The sequence below is a fragment of the Aotus nancymaae genome, unplaced genomic scaffold, assembly GCF_030222135.1.
Source record: "Aotus nancymaae isolate 86718 unplaced genomic scaffold, 86718_ANA_hifiasm-v0.15.2.pri h1tg000011l, whole genome shotgun sequence".
Taxonomy (NCBI): Eukaryota; Metazoa; Chordata; class Mammalia; order Primates; family Aotidae; genus Aotus; species Aotus nancymaae.
Window position 1 is genome coordinate 51,346,125 of NW_026988422.1, and position 16,880 is coordinate 51,363,004.

General features: G+C 48.4%; 1 protein-coding gene across 3 annotated transcripts in view; it reads right to left on the reverse strand.

The window, feature by feature from the left end:
• Positions 1 to 14,165, reverse strand: part of TMEM229B (transmembrane protein 229B) — a 41,178-nt gene extending 27,013 nt beyond the window's left edge. Inside the window, exon 1 of one of the 3 annotated variants that reach the window (XM_012438015.2) lies at positions 14,125 to 14,165. The gene's annotated coding sequence lies outside the window, so the exon portion shown is untranslated. Of the gene's footprint in view, positions 1 to 3,006; positions 3,184 to 13,756; positions 13,893 to 14,124 lie in introns of those variants that run through there. The other 2 variants (XM_021675059.2, XM_021675058.2) reach the window with 2 other exon arrangements.
• Between the last annotated feature and the right edge of the window lie 2,715 nt (positions 14,166 to 16,880).

Below are 16,880 nucleotides of genomic sequence, written 5' to 3' on the forward strand. Positions count from 1 at the left end.
TCTCCTCTGTAAGACCAAGAATGTAACCACACCTGAAAACCACACCTGAACAGACCCTTTACAAGTTAATCTGTTCCCCATCCATTCATTCTCCCTAGTCTTTTATTACCCATCAACAGAATTCCTCTTTGCCCCTCTCCCATACCTGGTTTGCCAAAACATTCTATAAGCTTCTGAGCCACAATCAGGGGTGGGCAATCACTCTGTGATTCTCCCTGTGCAGACATGGATAGAATTTATATGCTTTTTCTCCAATTAATCTGCATTTTGTGAGTTGATTTTTCAGCAAACCTTCAGAAGGCAAAGGGGAGACTTTGCTTTGACCCCTACAGTATTATAACTAACTTTTCCTTTATCTCTTTCTCCTTTAGAGTATGATGGAGGCATTATACAGGCCAAGTGCGGTGGCTCATGCTGTAATCCCAGCACTTTGGGAGGCCACGGCGGGCAGATCACGAGGTCAGGAGTACGAAACCAACCTGACCAACATGGAGAAACCCTGTCTCTACTAAAAATACAAATAGCTGGGCATGGTGGCAGGCACCTACAATCCCAGAGGCTGAGGCAGGAGAATCGCTTGAACCCAGGAGGCAGAGGTTGCTGTGAGCCAAGATCGCACCATTGCACTCCAGCCTGGGCAAAAAGAACAAAAACTCTGTCTAAAAAAAAAAGAAAAAAAACTTACATTTACAAATATTTACTAAATAAAAGACAGGGCTACTACACAGACAATGTAGTCAACCTATGGAATTTAAGAAAACTATTCAGTTTGGCACCTTCGAGAAATTTCATTTCCCTAATTAATTCAAATTACACTATGTCTCAGCATTTTCCAATGTAATGACAATAGGTAAAAGACCACAAGTTATCTGTAGGGGCCAGGGAAATGATAAATGTTTCAATGTCTGGAGGCAACAATGTGTTTAGATGAAGTCAAATAAATAGGTGCCAGGCTTGGCCTGTGAAATATCTTCCTTAATGGACAAGACGATGAGTAAACAGTACGTAAGAGGATGCTTAAGTATATTTATGGAAAATACTATATCGTGAGGAAGCATGGACAGGAACAGGGGTAGAGAAGTGATGACCCCAGAAGGCCTCCAATAGGTTAAAAAGGCAGTGCCAGAAATACTTATGGCTCAGACTCTGAGAAGGGCTGGTTATTTAATGGTGGGGGAAAGGCAGCCTCAATTCCCACAGTCATGACCATCACTGCTAAACAGGGACAAAGGGTGAAAAAATGATATGTCTTTCAGTTGAGGGGATAGCTGATTCATGTGTTATCCAGCATCTGAGGCACCTCGGGGCTGGGGAGTAAGGAGAGGAGTGGTCTCCTGGCCAGTGGAAGGTCCAGAAACAGAACTTTTTCAGCCTGGCTCTTCCATTGACACTTGTAACTCCCAGTCACAGCTCCTCTACAGTCTGCATCAAAAAAAGTGAATAGGGTACAGTGTCTCTGCCTGTAGTCCCAGCTACTCATGTGGGAGGATCCCTTGAGCTATGATCACACTGCACTCCAGCCTGGGCAATAGAGTGAGACCCTGTCTCCTAAAAATAAATAAATAAATAATAATAGGCTATGCGTGGTGGCTCACACTTGTAATCCCAGCACTTTGGGAGGTCTAGGCAGGCAGATCACCTGAGGTCAGGAGTTCGAGACCAGCCTGGCCAACACGGCAAAACCCTGTCTCTACTAAAAATACAAAAATTAGCTGGGCATGGTGGCGGGTGCCTGTAATCCCAGCTACTTGGGAGGCTTAGGCAGGAAAATCACTTGAATCTGGGAGGTGGAGGTTGCAGTGAGCTAAGACCATGGCATTGCACTCCAGTGTGACAGAGAGAGACAGTCTCAAAAAAAAAAAAAGAGAGAAAAAAAAGACAACAGATAGGACCCAAACTTTTATTATAAACTTGTGCTGACAAGAGAATTGCAAAGTCCTTGCTGGTCATCACCCAGAAGGTGATTTCTTTCTTTCTTTTTTTTTTTTTTTTTGAGATGGAGTTTCACTCTTGTTGTCCAGGCTGGAGTATAATGGCATGATCTCAGCTCACTGCAACCTCCACATCCTGGGTTCAAGCAATTCTCCTGCTTCAGCCTCCTGAGTAGCTGGGATTACAGGCATGTGCCACTACACCTGGCTAATTTTATATTTTTAGTAGAGACGGGGGTTTCTCTATGTTGGTCAGGCTGGTCTCAAAATCCCGACCTCAGGTGATCCGCCTGCCCGCCTTGGGCTCCCAAAGTGCTGGGATTACAGGTGTGAGCCATGGCGCCCAGCTCCAGAAGGTGATTTCTAAAGGTCAGTCAAGGCCAGAGCAGAGTGATCACAGGGTGTATTTCCCAGCAGCCAACCAACTAACTTTATTAAATACCTTCTGTGTATAAAACCTTGTGCAGAGTCCTGAAATGTATTAAGATATACAAAACAAAGTTCCAGCCTTCGGGAGCTTAAAAATTAGTGGAGACAATACAGTAAACAAAACAACCATAGAATATTAAAATCATCTGGACCCACATTTTAAAGATGAAACCAATGTTCAGAGAAGTTGAGAGCCTTGCATAAATTAGCAGACAAGCAGATAATGGTAAGCTAACAAGCAGATAGTGGCAGTGCATGCAGCAATCAGGATCTGTGTTTGCCAACTGTCATTCACTGTCCTTTGCATAAAAGCACATAATAATTTCGACCTGGTGATAAAATGACAAAAGAAGTTTAAAAATCCCGGCAGAAGTGGTTTTGGTTAATCACACTTTTACAGCAGAGATGCGCTCTGGCTTCTTAAAGGACTACAATTTGGGTAGGCAGCAAAGCAGATGAGGGCCCTTCAGGCAGTGGAACAACTGACGCAGGGGTGGGCGTGCGTATGCCAGATTAGTTATGGAAGTGGATTAGGCTCTGGGAAAGGGCATAGAAGGCATTCCTGGGGGCGCCGGGGAGATACGTTTGGAAAAGTGTGTAAAGGCAATGGAGAGTTTGAATGCCGGGGCGAAAGACCTCCAATTACCTCCTAAGGCCGCATTTCCCATCCCTGCCTGCCACCTTCATGACTCGGCATGGCTGCCCACTGCCCTGCAAGAAATGACAGAGGGTAGTAGTTTAAAAGTCCACACTCTGGAGTCAGATTCTTTCCATTCAAATCCCGGCTTTTACACCAACTGTGTGACTTGGACACGCTGCTTCACTTTTCTGCCTCAGCTTACTTACATTTTTATTTTTATTTTTTGAGACAGGGTCTTACTCTATCACCCAGGCTGGAGTGCAGTGGTGCGATCTTGGCTCACTGCAGCCTCTGCCTCCTGGGTTCAAGCGATTCTCCTGCCTCAGCCTCCTGAGTAGCTGGCATTACAGGTGCCCGTAACCATACCGGCTAATTTTTGTATTTTTAGTGGAGATGGGGTTTCATCATGTTGGCCAGGTTGGTCTTGGACTCCTGACCTCAAGTAATCCACTTGCCTTGGCCTCCCAAAGTGCTGGGATTGCAGGCCTGAGCCACTGTACACGGCCTCAGTTTACTTATTTCTAAAATAGAGAAAATACAAGTACCTTCCTCATGAGGATTAAGTGAGAACGCATGTTTACTGTACCACAAATAGCAAACTGGTATAAGCCCTCAATACATGTCAGTTGTTGTCACTAACCTTTTTATTTAAGTCAGTTTTTTTGTTCTCTAGTGGATTCCAAAAAAAGAAAAAAAAAGTCAGTTTTTTCTTTCGGTTAAATATGTATTGTAGCCTTATTCTAAGCAATAGTATCCACAAAATCATAGGCTTATTGTGACAATTATGGCTTTGATCATACACATATAACAAGATGTTAAATCAAAAAGTCTAAACCAAGGCATCAAGATACAACAGGTTTAATGCTCCTAAGTGTGATGCCAGAGAAGGATGCGCATTTTCAAAAGAGGTGTGCAAGGGCCCTTCCCTCAAGCTAAGGGTAAAGAGGGTCAGAATGGGCAGAGACTGGGGAAGAAACTTTGTGGAGGAATTTTGGGGTTGCTGTTAGTGTGCTGTGGTATCTCACCATATCCCCATAGAGAATTGGCCCTCCTGTCAAGCTGATGAGAGGGGGAGTCAACAAGACCACTCAGGAAACTTGATGTCTGTCCCCTGCAACTGGGAGGATATGGTGGACTAGCATCTGACCACCTCTTGAGACATCCAAACGGTGGGACACAGGTTGGCCATCTGCTGTTGAAGGAACCAAGGGAGACTGCTGAGCTGGGGTCAGCCTACCTTCCCAGGTTCACTGCGCCCGGAGATGTGTGATTGTTTCCTTGGACTAATGTGGGCCACATGCACTAATACGGGCTGGCATGAGGTCAGAGTGGGTCTTCTCTGAGACGGTCCCTCAGGCAGACTGAAGGACCTTAACTGAAAGAGGCTAGAGGTGAACCACTGGATTTCAGGGGCTGAGGAAGGAGCAGTGATCTAGAATAGAGGATAATTTGCTTTTTTTTTTAGATGGAGTCTTGCTCTGTCACCCAGGCTAGAATGCAGTGGTGCGATCTCAGTTTACTGCAACCTCTGCCTCCCGGGTTCAAGTGATTCTCCTGCCTCAGTCTTCTAGAATCACAGGTGCCTGCCACCACACCTGGCTAATTTTGTATTTTTAGTAGAGATGGGGTTTCATCATGTTGGCCAGGCTGGTCTCGAATTACTGACCTCAGCCTTGGCCTCCCAAAGTGCTGGGATTACAGGTGTGAGCCACCTCACCCGGCTGATAATTTGCTCTTTTCAAGACAATAGAAGGGAGACATCCCAGCAATTGGGAGGGTAGAGAGGGTTCTCTCAGAATCCGATAAAAATATGGACCAGGAAGCTGGAAGCCAGCAGACAATGTACCCAGTGGGTACTTTCCTGCCTCTCTCAGTCCAGTGACAAAGGAATGGATGTGTTTTTATTTTATTTTTAAATTTTTGCCATAGGACTCTGCTTCATAGAGTGAATGTATTATGTATTTAGTTGAGACGATGCTGTAAGACTTAAAGTGATCCCAGAACCTTCTCCTATGAACAACCAGAAAAGTTACAGGGCCTGAGTTTTCACCCCAGACCAGGGAAAGAACCAATCCCACTGGATAAACATAAAGAGACAGTGGGAGGCAAAATTAAATTGCGTGATGCATACATTCCAATGAGTCATGTTTCTTTACACTCATTAGAAACATAGCTATTTAAATGAAATGTTTGTCCCTGTCTCAGCTAAAATCATCTCTTATCCCCTCGGTGGTATGGTACCCACCATTAGAAATAATGGGGATAAGGGAATAAGAGGTCAGGAGAACGTAAGACAGGCAGGGATGGAAAATATTGGTTTGGTGGGTTCAATGGGAACTCATTTGCTCCTCAACCTTGAATATGATGAACTGAAAATAGAAGATGTACCTAGGAATGAAAGAATCCAAGGGTCCTTAGACAATGGCTTTGTTCAAAGGGAACTGAAGATAGCCCAATTCTATGGTGAAAGAAGATATGCCCTGAGTTCGTGGGCTGAGTATATGGTTTAGCCTTGCCCTTTCAGGTAGTTAGGGCAACAGAGGAAGTATATGTTCACTAACTCTCAGTTGCCCAGAAAGCATCAGCTAAATTAGCCAGGTGTGATGTGCACCTATATCCTAGCTACTCAGGAGGCTGAAACGGGAGGATCACTTGAACCCAAGAGTTCGAGGCTGCAGTGAGCTATGATTGTGCCACTATACTCCAGCCTGGGTGACAGAACAACATGCTGTCTCTTAAAAAAAAAAAAAAAAAAAAAAAAAAAGATATATAAATAAAAAGAAAACATTAACCAGAGACCTCAAGTTCTGGAAACCTGAGTGGCAGAGAAGCAGGGATGGGGGAAGAATCCTGGACTAAAAGCAAGCCCTGGAGTCCCCAGGGTCTCAGTCTGTTGCCTAAGCTAGAGTGCTGTGGTGGAGTCACAGCTCACTGCAGCCTCGACCTCCTGGGCTTAAGCGATACTCCCATCTCAGCCTCCCGAGGAACTGGGAGTACAAACATGTGCTACCATGCCCAGCTAATTTTGTGTAGAGACAAGGTTTCACTATGTTGCCCAGGCTGGTCTTGAACTGGCAAGTGATTCTCCTATTTTGGTCTCCCAAAGTGCTAGGATTACAGTCATGAGCCACCCTACCTGGCTCAGTTTACGTTTTAAGACAAGATATAAGGGTTGCTCCCATGGCATAGAAATGGTGAGTACAAGGGTGTATAGATACCACCTCTCAGCTGCCCCACTGAAGCCATTAAAGGAGCAATGACTGGACCTAGTCCCCTTTCTTGAGAAGGGACTTCATCCAGCTCTGACTTTGTCCCTTTGTCCTCAATTTGGCTTCTTTCCCCTTCAACACCATCTCTCCCCTCCCAGCAGTTCCAGACCAGCTGAGTTATTTCCTCAGAATGGCTAGAACCGTTGAAGTCTCACTCTGTTGCCCAGGCTGTAGTGCAATGGCGCGATCTTGGCTCACTGCAACCTCCGCCTCCCAGGTTCAAGCCATTCTCCTGTCTCAGCCTCCCGAGTAGGTGGGACTACAGGTGCCCATCACCATGATTTTTGTATTTTTAGTAGAGATGGGGTTTCTCCATGTTGGCCAGGCTGGTCTCGAACTCCTGACCTCAGGTGATCTGCCTGCCTTGGCCTCCCTAAGTGCTGGGATTACAGGCGTGAGCCACCATGCCTGGCCTAGAACCATCAATTCTACTGGATCATCTGGTATTACTACCAGAAGTGATATTAGAGAACATCTTGTCCAAATGATAAGAAAACTAAAGGCCAAAAAACTCACATCACGTGCCCAGAGTCACTGAGCTGTGAGGAGAACCCAAGTCTCCTGACCCCTTGCACACTGATCCATCATACAACATCATGCTAGCTCTCCAACAGGGGTCAGCCCACCTTCCTTGGGCCACCACCTCAACCCTCATTCCTCTTCCCTGAATACTTCAAAATGGTGGAAGAGGCCAGGTGTGGTGGTGCACCTGTAGTCCCAGCTACTTGGAAGGCTGAGGCTGGAGGATCCCTTGAGCCCAGGAGATCGAGGCTTCATTGAGCTAGGATTGTGCCACTATACTCCAGCCTGGGTGACAGAGCAAAACCTTGTCTCAAAAAAAAAAAAGGCAGAAGAGAGTTAACTTGCTTGGAACAAACAAGAATGGATCCCAGTCCACTAGCTGGTCACCTTTGAATGGAGAAATCAGTGGCCATAAATACTTTCTCAGAAGAACAGGATAATCTAATGCTTGCTGTACTTTGCTCAGTGTACCTGGGACCCCAGAGTCATGATCGGGTCTCCACGGCTGAATTATAATGATGATCAGGACAAAGCTCAGAAACTAGGTTGGAGGATGCGGATTGGGGTCAAGAATCTGCAAAGATAAGCTGCTATGACTAGTGGCAGTAAAGTAACAGAAAGAAAAATGTTGCCCAAACAGACAGTTAAGCAAGAGGAAAATTTTGGTATCAAAATGCAGTGGGGTTTATGATACATATTTCTATGCCAAGCAGAAAGCACGTTCCCCTTACAGTAACTTCCAGGCCATCTGGTCTACTTCCCCACTGCAGGGTACAGACCTCTCCTTACTGAACATTCATTGGGATAATGTTTTTTAAATAAGAATCTGTACTTCTGTCTCCTTTTAACTAGTTGTTTAATCCACATCAACTCCCCCTTTTTTTTTTTGAGATGGAGTTTTGCTCTTGTTGTCCAGGCTGGAGGGCAATGGCGCAATCTTGGCTCAGAGCAACCTCCGCCTCCCGGGTTCAAGTGATTCTCCTGCCTCAGCCTCCTGAGTAGCTGGGACTATAGGCACGCACCACCATGCCCAGCTAATTTTTGTATTTTTAGTAGAGACGAGGGTTTCACCATGTTGGTCAGGCTGGTCTTGAACTCATGACCTCAGGTGATCTACCCACCTTGGCCTCCCAAAGTGCTGGGATTACAGTGTGAGCCACTGTGCCTGGCCAATTCTCCTTTTTATATGCTAACCTATACTGCCTCCACTTTTGCCCTCTCCCCAACATTTGTTCTATCATCTGATCCAAGTTTATAGAACACAATAGATTCAGACTGACTGGGCGATGTGGCTCATCCCTGTAATCCCAGCACTTTGGGAGGCTGAGGTAGGAGGCTTGCTTGAGGCCAGGAGTTTGAGATCAACCTGTGCGCGCAACAGAGTGAGTTATAGACTCCGTCTCCACACAGACAATTTAAAAAGTAGCCAGGTATAGTGGCACATGCCTGTAGTCCTAGGGAGGCTGAGGCAGGAGGATCACTTGAACCCAGGAGCTTGAGGCTGCAGTGAGCTATGATTGTGCCACTGCACTAAAGCCTGGGTGACAGAGAAAGAACCCATCTTTAAAAAAAATCACCTGGGCGTGGTGGCTCACGCCTGTAATCCAAGGACTTTGGAGGCCAAGGCAGGCAGATCACCTGAGGTCGGGAGTTCAAGACCAGCCTAACCAACATGGTGAAACCCCGTCTTTAAAAATAATAATAAAATAAAAATAAAAATAAATAAAAAAATAGAAGAATCACATAGATCTCAGTTCAAATCCCAGTTTAGACACTTACTAGCTGTATGATATGTGTGATCACCTTATCTTGCAAGCCTCAGTGTTTCTAGCTGTGAGATGGGGATAATTAATAACGATCCCATTGCTGTGAGAAAAGAACATATGTAAATGCTTAGCCTAATAAATGATGGCTGTCATTGTTATTGCCATGATCACTGAAGCCAGCTGAAGCTCTATATGTGGAATTAAGTCTCAAAGGGCTGAAATGGGCTGTCCAAGGTCACACAAGTGAGTGAGTCAGGGAGAGATCCCAGATTTCCTGATTCCTGAAGCCACTGCCAACCATCAGCTCACACACAAACGAATCATTGCCCAATGACCTAGAAATCCGGGTATCTGATCACATCCAAGTACCACAGCTGGTGATTTAATAAGTACTCACCATGTGTTAGAAACTGAACAGGCTATATGAAAGCTTCACAGCATCTATAGGTCAGTATAAGAAGGTCATCTCATTGCTTATGCCAAGCCAAAAAAAAAAAAGACAAAAATCTGGAACCACTGCTTGTCTTTTCCAGTGGTAATGGTACTTCTTGTACATATTTGTTCTAAGAAAGTAGATGAAAGTAAGACCAATGCTCTGGCTGCTTCATTCCTGGCTTTGAAAAGGCCTTTTTGATTAGGAACAAGGGGGAGGGAAATCCTAAGGACTTAGGGACTAAAATGGGGTTTGGCCAAGGACAGTTGTGAAAAAGGAGATGGGGGTTGTCAGTGGGCTAAAAACAAGTCCCTGTGGGTGCTCTGAAGAATGGCAGTTATTGTCAGCAAGGTGGGCTTCTCGCTGTACCAGGGCCTGTCCGTCCACTGACTGTGCAAGCAATGAAACCACGGAGCCCCAGGAAGCACATTTTATCTTGAAGCATGAATCACCCCTCAGAAGTCTAGAAAAGAATCCTCTCTTTGTGGCCCTTCAATCTTGTTGGCTGGCATCCCTAGCTCCTCAGGGCTCATGTCAAGGCCTTACTAAAACTCAGGGTGAGTGACCTTTCTGATGGAAATGGATCATTCCAGAAGCTCATGTGACAGGGGTGCCTCTTAATAACTGAAAGGAAACAATGAATGAATGGGCCAGCTAGATGGCATTTGTCATTCAAGTCTAAGTGCAAAAACAGTCAGAAGTGGATAATCCAGTACGTTCTGAATGAGGGACTTTTGGAAAGCAAAGAGTGGCAGAAAGTGGTCTCTCCCCTCATCTTTTCATATGTATTAGCTCTCCCTACATTAATTGACAGGTGAAGTCTTATTTAAAAAACAAAAACTGCCATGCTTCTAGAAAATGGAGCAGCTGGAAGGAGCAATCTGAGGACCCAAGACCTGTCGGCGTAGACGGTTTGCCCTCATGTCAAAGATGCTGTCTTTTCTACAATACCAGCCACATTGGAAGCCAAGAATCCTGAAAAAAATATTAAAGTCCCTACTGGGGAGCCAGCAGAGTAAAGGATGGTGAAAAGCTGGATGTTCAAAAACGTGAATTGTCAATGACTTTGGTTGCTCCTCAAATTGCCAGACTGGATCGTGATCCAAAGGTAGGTGGAAGCACCAAAATCAGAGGAGGGTGGAAAGTCACCCTTCAGAACCATCCTTTGAAGGAGCAGGGGGCCAGCATCACTCTGTGCCCTGAACTCCACTACATTTATACATAGGGGAACTGATGTTAAAATGAACATGAAGTACAGCCTCACAGGGCAGGAGAGCCGAAGTCCATACCTGCAGCCTGATGAATGTGAAAACAGGGAAAGGAGCAAACCCTCTTTCCTATCCTGGAAATGTGATGGTTGATTTCGCCTCAGTTCTATCTATGAATGGGTGTGTCTGGGGTGAAAACCACTGCCTTTTCCTTGAATCACAGCAGACGGGGCATTCTACAGCTCAAAGTCTGAGGCACATACATATCTCGAACCAAACACCCTGGTATGTAAATTCTATGAGTGCATCTTCATCTTACAGTAGAAAAATCTAACCTATAGATCTACTTGGGTACTTTATTTTAAATGCTCTCAAATCCCAGGAAAGGAAAACTTCCCAACACATGCATTCTCAGCGTAACTCAGTTTCCCTAAGGGGAACCAAACCAAAAGTGCCCCCTCCTACCCCTTCCCTAGAAATCAGCTTATACTTTACTTTTCAAATACAAAGCCTCTGATTTCTGAGAAGTGATGTAGTGTAAGCAGAAGAACTGGCCAATAGAGGCTGAATTTCCTCAGCTCAGAACATGAGAATCCCATCTGATATTCCCTCCTTAGCCAGGTGTTGCCACAAAGGGAGCTAAGAGTTTGCCAGGTCAGAAATTATCTTCACCTTAAAAGGAATGTTCCTGCAATTAAAAATATACCCAAATCACCTTGTCTGTATATGGGAGATGGGGAGAAGAGGGAGGGGGAGAGTAAAAGGATACAAACTTGAAAACAGCCAGGCTCTGGGAGGGTTAGCTATCCCTTCCCTCCCCGCAAGGACATCCAGATCGGATATAGTTGCTGATAAGACCAAGCTGCCTCACTCTACTGCTCTTACCCAGGTCTCTCCTTATGACATCAGAGTCTCCAACTTCATCGGAGACCCTCCTCAGAAACCAGAGCATGACAGTCACTAACATTATAGCTGCAAACTATCTACCAGGAAAGAGCCCACCAGGAAGGAGCTCCAAGGGGTCCCAGGAGGCAGACAGAAAAAAACACTTGCTGCCTAAGTGCTGCAGCAAGAGCTTTCCTGATAAAAACTACACTTTTAAAACAACACTGAGCTTTGTCTATCACAAAAGCTGTAACTTTGGTCCTTTCCTGTAAAATGACACCTTTCCCTTTGGAAACAATATGTAAACGTGATACAACCAAAATAAACACAGTACAATGTCCACTAACTCATTTAATATCTTTCATTCAAGGACTTGAGGGTCTTAAATCACTTTATAAATGTAAAAATTCATGCCTCGCCTGATGCGGTGGCTCACGCCTGTAATCCCAGCAGTTTGGGAGGCCGAGTACTGCCTAAGGTCAAGAGTTCGAGACCAGCCTTGCCAACACAGTGAAATGCCATCTCTACTAAAAATACAAAAATTAGCCAGGCATCGTGGCAGGTGCCTGTAGTCCCAAATACTCGGGAGGCTGAAGCAGGAGAATCGCTTGAACCCAGGAGGCAGAGGTTGCAGTGAGCTGAGATTGCGCCACTGCACTCCAGCCTGGGTGATAGAGTGAGACTTCATCTAAAAAAATAAATAAAATTCATTCCTCGTGACTTCAAAACAGGAAGTTAGGGGAGTATCAAATTTCTTATCTTAAGGTCAGTACATTTGAGGAACATGCCATGGAAAAGTCTATTCTCTCACCACTGGAGGCTCCGAGGTCAGGCCTCCGTATCATTACCCTCAGCTCTGAATAAATAGCTTGGGATAAACCAATAAAGCTCCTCCAATGGGGACTTGAGCAATAATCAACCCTGCCTGCCCTGTTAGAGTGGGAAGGTCCATAGGAGGGGGCTTAGCTGTGCTTCTCTGGTCTAGCACCTGCAACTGACGTTAGCCACAAATTGCAGGGCCACAAATCTATAACTCAGGGGAGTCAGTTTTCTCCTTATTGGTCCTGGAACCTCCCTTGCTCCTACACCTATAAGTGGCCAAAGTCAACACTAAAGAAAGCCTGTTGTCTCCACCCAAAGCCTGCCGCGCTATCTCCTCAGTCGCCTGTATCTGTCTCCAAATACAAAGCTGAGGGATGGGGGCTAAGCATCATCTCAGCACACACCTGAGCAAGGCATCTCCAGAGCAAGGTGTCCTGGCAGGCCCACCCTGGCCCAACCTACTTGTATCATTAGCTCATTCATATGATCAGGCAGGAGAGTCTTCCACTAGTCCAGGGCCTTCCAGTGCCTTCTGTCTCACAGGCAAGCAGATGGATTTGTCTTCCAACCGGGGAAAAAAAAAAATCTGAGCACCCGAAGGGCTGTCCTGCCACAGGATAGGAACTGGTGATCACATGTAAGCTAGCTCAGAGCTGGAGGCACCTTGTTCCTGGAGACAGAAGGCCAAGGACTGGGGTCCTGGAAGTTGGCCCATTTGTTTTCTAGAGAGAAAGGCACTCTACCACCCCCAGGGCAGGTTGCTTGGCCCTCCCTTGGCCCCTCTTCCTGGTACAGCAGAGACAAACCTAGGCCTCGCAATTACCCAAGGCTGATAGCGACAGCAACAGCTCACTTACTACTAGGGTACTGAGAACACACGAGAACTGGTGAGCAGAGACCCCAAGGTTACACCAGCAGACAGCTCCCCCGGGTCCTGCTCTTTCCCTCCAGGGAGAGCCTTAAGCAGTACCAGGACACCCTGCTCTCCTACCTCCAAGCTCTCAACCTAAGGCAGCCAAAACCCAGAGAAACCATGGGGAAAGAAAGGAGACAGTCCGGGGAAGGAAGGGCAGGGGTCCATTTCTGACTGAGCATAGAAAGAGGGAAAGGAAGACACCTGGGAAAGAAGCCAATGTCTCCCTGCCCTTGCCAGGAACCGCACTGTAACACTCCCCATCCCAGCCAGGCATCTCTCACGGAGGACCAGAGATCTGGGAGGGGAGGTGAAGAGCTGGCAGCCCAGGGGGCTGGGCTGGGCCCCGGGACAAGGACCTGGGGAGTGGGGGACGCCTAGGTGTGCGGTCCACCATCACCCAGTTTTTCAAACATGCACCCTGGGCAGAAGGCGGCGGGGTCATTTTGGCAGCGTTCCCTCCCCTTCAGGAAAGTCCTCAGCCTCAAACTCAGGAGGGTCCGTGGTTCCCATTCCCAAGCCCTGGCGCCCCCCTCCACCCTCGCGAGGCGGCCTCCTGGGTGCTCTCCGCCCGGAGGAAGAGGGGGAGTCAACCTTCCCCTGCCCCTCGCCTTCCCCTGACACCCCTTTGTTTCAGGCGGGGAAAGTTGCCAACGCGCACCCCTTTCCCCAACACGCCCCCCTGTGCGCCCATCCCCCGCAGGGAATCCAAGCCCGGGGGCACCATCTAATCTGCGGCTCGCTCTCTAACCGGGGCAGCCGCCTCGAAACCGAAAGCAAAGAGGAAGCGGGATCGGCCAGCGCCCCCAGTCCGGTCGCCTCGTCTTCCCCATCATCGCCCCCATCGCCCGCGCCCCCCGCGCTCCGGGCTCCCGGCTCCGCGCGGCCACCTCTCCTGGTGGCGGAAAGGCCTCTCTGCGGGCATCGGGGGCACCTACCGGTGCGGGGCCGGGGCCGCGGCCGCGGGCAGGGGCAGGGCAGGGCCGACAGCCTCCCGGGCGCAGGTGCGGCCAGGAGCGCCGTCTCCCGGTCTGGCTCCCGCTCCTCCTCCCGCGCCGGGACTCGGGGCGCTCTCCTGCGCCGCCTGCTCCCCGCCCCCACGCCCGGCGCTCGGGCTCCCCCCGCGCCGAGTTGCCGGTCGTGCCTCCCCCACGCCGCCTGGCCCTCCCGCGCCGCGCCTAGTCCCACATTGTGTGTCGGCGTCCGCCGCGGCGGCGCGGGGGCCGGGGGGCTGCAGCCGCCGCTGCCCGGGAGGAACGGAGCCCCCGCCGGCGGCGGCGGCGGCGGCGGCGGCGGCGGCACTCACCCATAGTACGGATGCGCTGCAAACTGCACATGCTCGCGTCTGACAGGCGCTCGCCCCGCCGCCCGGCTTAACTCCTTGCTCGCCCGCTCGTCCGCCCGGCCAGCTGTCCCTGCCGACCCCGCCGCCTCTCGCAGCTGGGGGTCGGCCCTGCCAAGGGCGCCCGGGAGCGCGCCCCCTGTCCGGGCCGCAGCGCAGGTGGCTGCGGTGCAGGGATCTTCGGCCCTCTCTGTCCTAGCCAACCCGCCTGCCTGTGAGTGTCTGTCAGGCCCGGAGCTTGTAGGAGTTGTGGGGACCAGGCGTGCAACATCAGCTGTGGGCATCATTGTAGGCCCGGGCTACCTGAGGGCCACAGAGCCCGTGGTGTGGCAGACCCTCTATATGCCAGCACTGTGGACTCAGCGGTCAGTTCATGGAAACAGCCATGTAAGATCGTTTGTTTATCCCCATTTCCGAGCTGGAGAAACTGAGGCCTAGGGAAGTTAAGGAATTTGCCTAAGGCAAGGCTTGAACCTCTAAGGCTCACGATTTGCTTTATACCATAAAGATTACAGAGAATATGTTCTTTCAGAAGTCAGTCTAGATTCTTTTATTGGGAGGTGGAAAATAATGAATGTCATTTGGAAAGTGGAAATTCCACAATACCGAACGTGGGAAATCGGCGGCTGAGGGCCCTGACTTGAGACAGGCCCCTCGGACTGGTCCTGGGTCCTGCAGAAAGGCTGAGCAGGGAGTGGGAATGACATCCAGCCCCCATTCCCACGCCAAGCCTCTGTCCTGGCATTGGGTGCCTCAGCCAAGAGGAAAGGACATTTTGAAAATTTATAACACCCTCCGGGGGTGTCCTTTTGTCACTAACCCATCCGGAGAGGGCACCCTTTCTAATTCTCTCACCAACCCTCTGCATGTCTAGGCCTGATCTGAGGGGTCTAATGGCTGCTTTTCAACCTAGAGGGAGGGGAAAATGAGAAGAGGGATGACAAGAGAGGCTGAAGCCTTTACCCCTTTTTGTAACATGCCCCAGTGACAAAGAGCTCTCAGAAGTCCAAGGCAGCACAGAGTGTTCTAAGAAAAGGAACCTGTGGTTCATCCAGCTGCTCTTGCCCCATCCTGGGAGACAAGCTGGGCTGCTTTCCTCCTATCTGAACCTAATCCTAATCAGATTCTGTGTCTCCCCCTAATTGCTTGTGATGGGATGGCCATCCTGTCTCTGGCCAGAATATTCAAAGATCAACAAAGGTGCCTCTCAAAGCTGGAAGTGGGAAATGTGGACAAGGAATTTCTAAGCCTATCCCCATACATATCCTGTTCTTGAGCTGGTCAAGCCATTCTTCTCAGAAAGAAAGCAGTGGGTTTCTGATCGGGGCAGAGGGAGTCATGTTGGGTTCCTCAGACCAGTACAGGAAGTTGACAGCCATGTGCTACCAGTGGTAGGAACTCTAGGCTTCCCCCCGAGATCGTTTCCTTTTCTGTAAAGCGGAGATACTGCCTCATCATAAGTATAGTATAATGACCCAAGGACATCATACATATAGTGTTTTCAGTACACAGTAGGCTTTGGATGACAGGAAAACTTGTTTTATGCTGGGGATAAGGCAGGGAGAAGTGAGAGAGTCAGGGCTACAGGCAGGCATGTAGGCTGTCCCTAGGACACTGTCAAAGAAGTAGGAGACAGTGTCTCAGGGACATGTTGGTGAGAAGCAGCCAGTCTGGCAGCAAGGTCTACCTGATGAAAAGGGTCATCCCCTGTGCCCCCTTGCCACGGAGGCATAGTACGCCTAATCTCCTTCTCTAGCTGTGGCCAGCAGCTGGCAGCTGGCTCTCCCCCAGGCTCTGGGAGGCAGCATTGCGCAAAGGAAAGCACAATGGACTGGAAAGTCTTCGGAAGATCTGAATTCCCGGCACCTTATGTATGAGGCACAGTAGGTGCTGGGCTTAGTGCTCACAATATTTTTAGGGACCCACAAAAATGTTTGAATTTCTTCTAAACTCAGGCAAAAAATAAACATTGAGGTCAAAGAAAATGTTTTAATATATAATGTTAATATTTTCATCCTTTTGCATAGAAGCTCTATTGTAGAAGCCAAGATATCACTTACAGAATCAGAAAGAAGGGTTGGGAACTAAGGCTCAAGGCATGGTATCATCCAACCTCTACTTTCTCTAGCTCTCCTGTGAACTTATCTCCATGACCTGGGCTTTCCTCATTCCTTACATATTAGGGATCATTTCTTCCCCAAAAGTTTATATAGTGATGGCTTACAATTGACATATTTTCTCTCTCTGGGTAGGACAGCTATTTTTATCCCCATTTTATAAATGAGGAAATTGCTGGGCACAGTGGCTCACACCTGTAATCCCAGCACTTTGGAAGACTGAGGCAGGTGGATCACCCGAGGTCAGGAGAATAGCCTGAACCTGGGCAGGGGGGAGGTTGCAGTGAGCGGAGATTGTGCCACTGCATTCCAGCCTGGTGAAAAAGTGAGACTCCGTCTCAAAAAAAAAAAAAAATCCTTAAAAACTCTGATCCCAGCCGGGTGCAGTGGCTCATGCCTGTAATTGCAGCACTTTGTGAGGTCGAGGCAGGTGGATCACCTAAGGTCAGGGGTTGAAAACCAACTTGGCCAACATGGCGAAACCCTGTCTCTACTAAAAATACAAAATTAGCCAGGCATGGTGGTGCATGCCTGTAATCCCAGCTGCTTTGGAGGCTGAGGCAGGAGAATCACTTGAACCTGGGAGGTGGAGGTCGCAGTGAG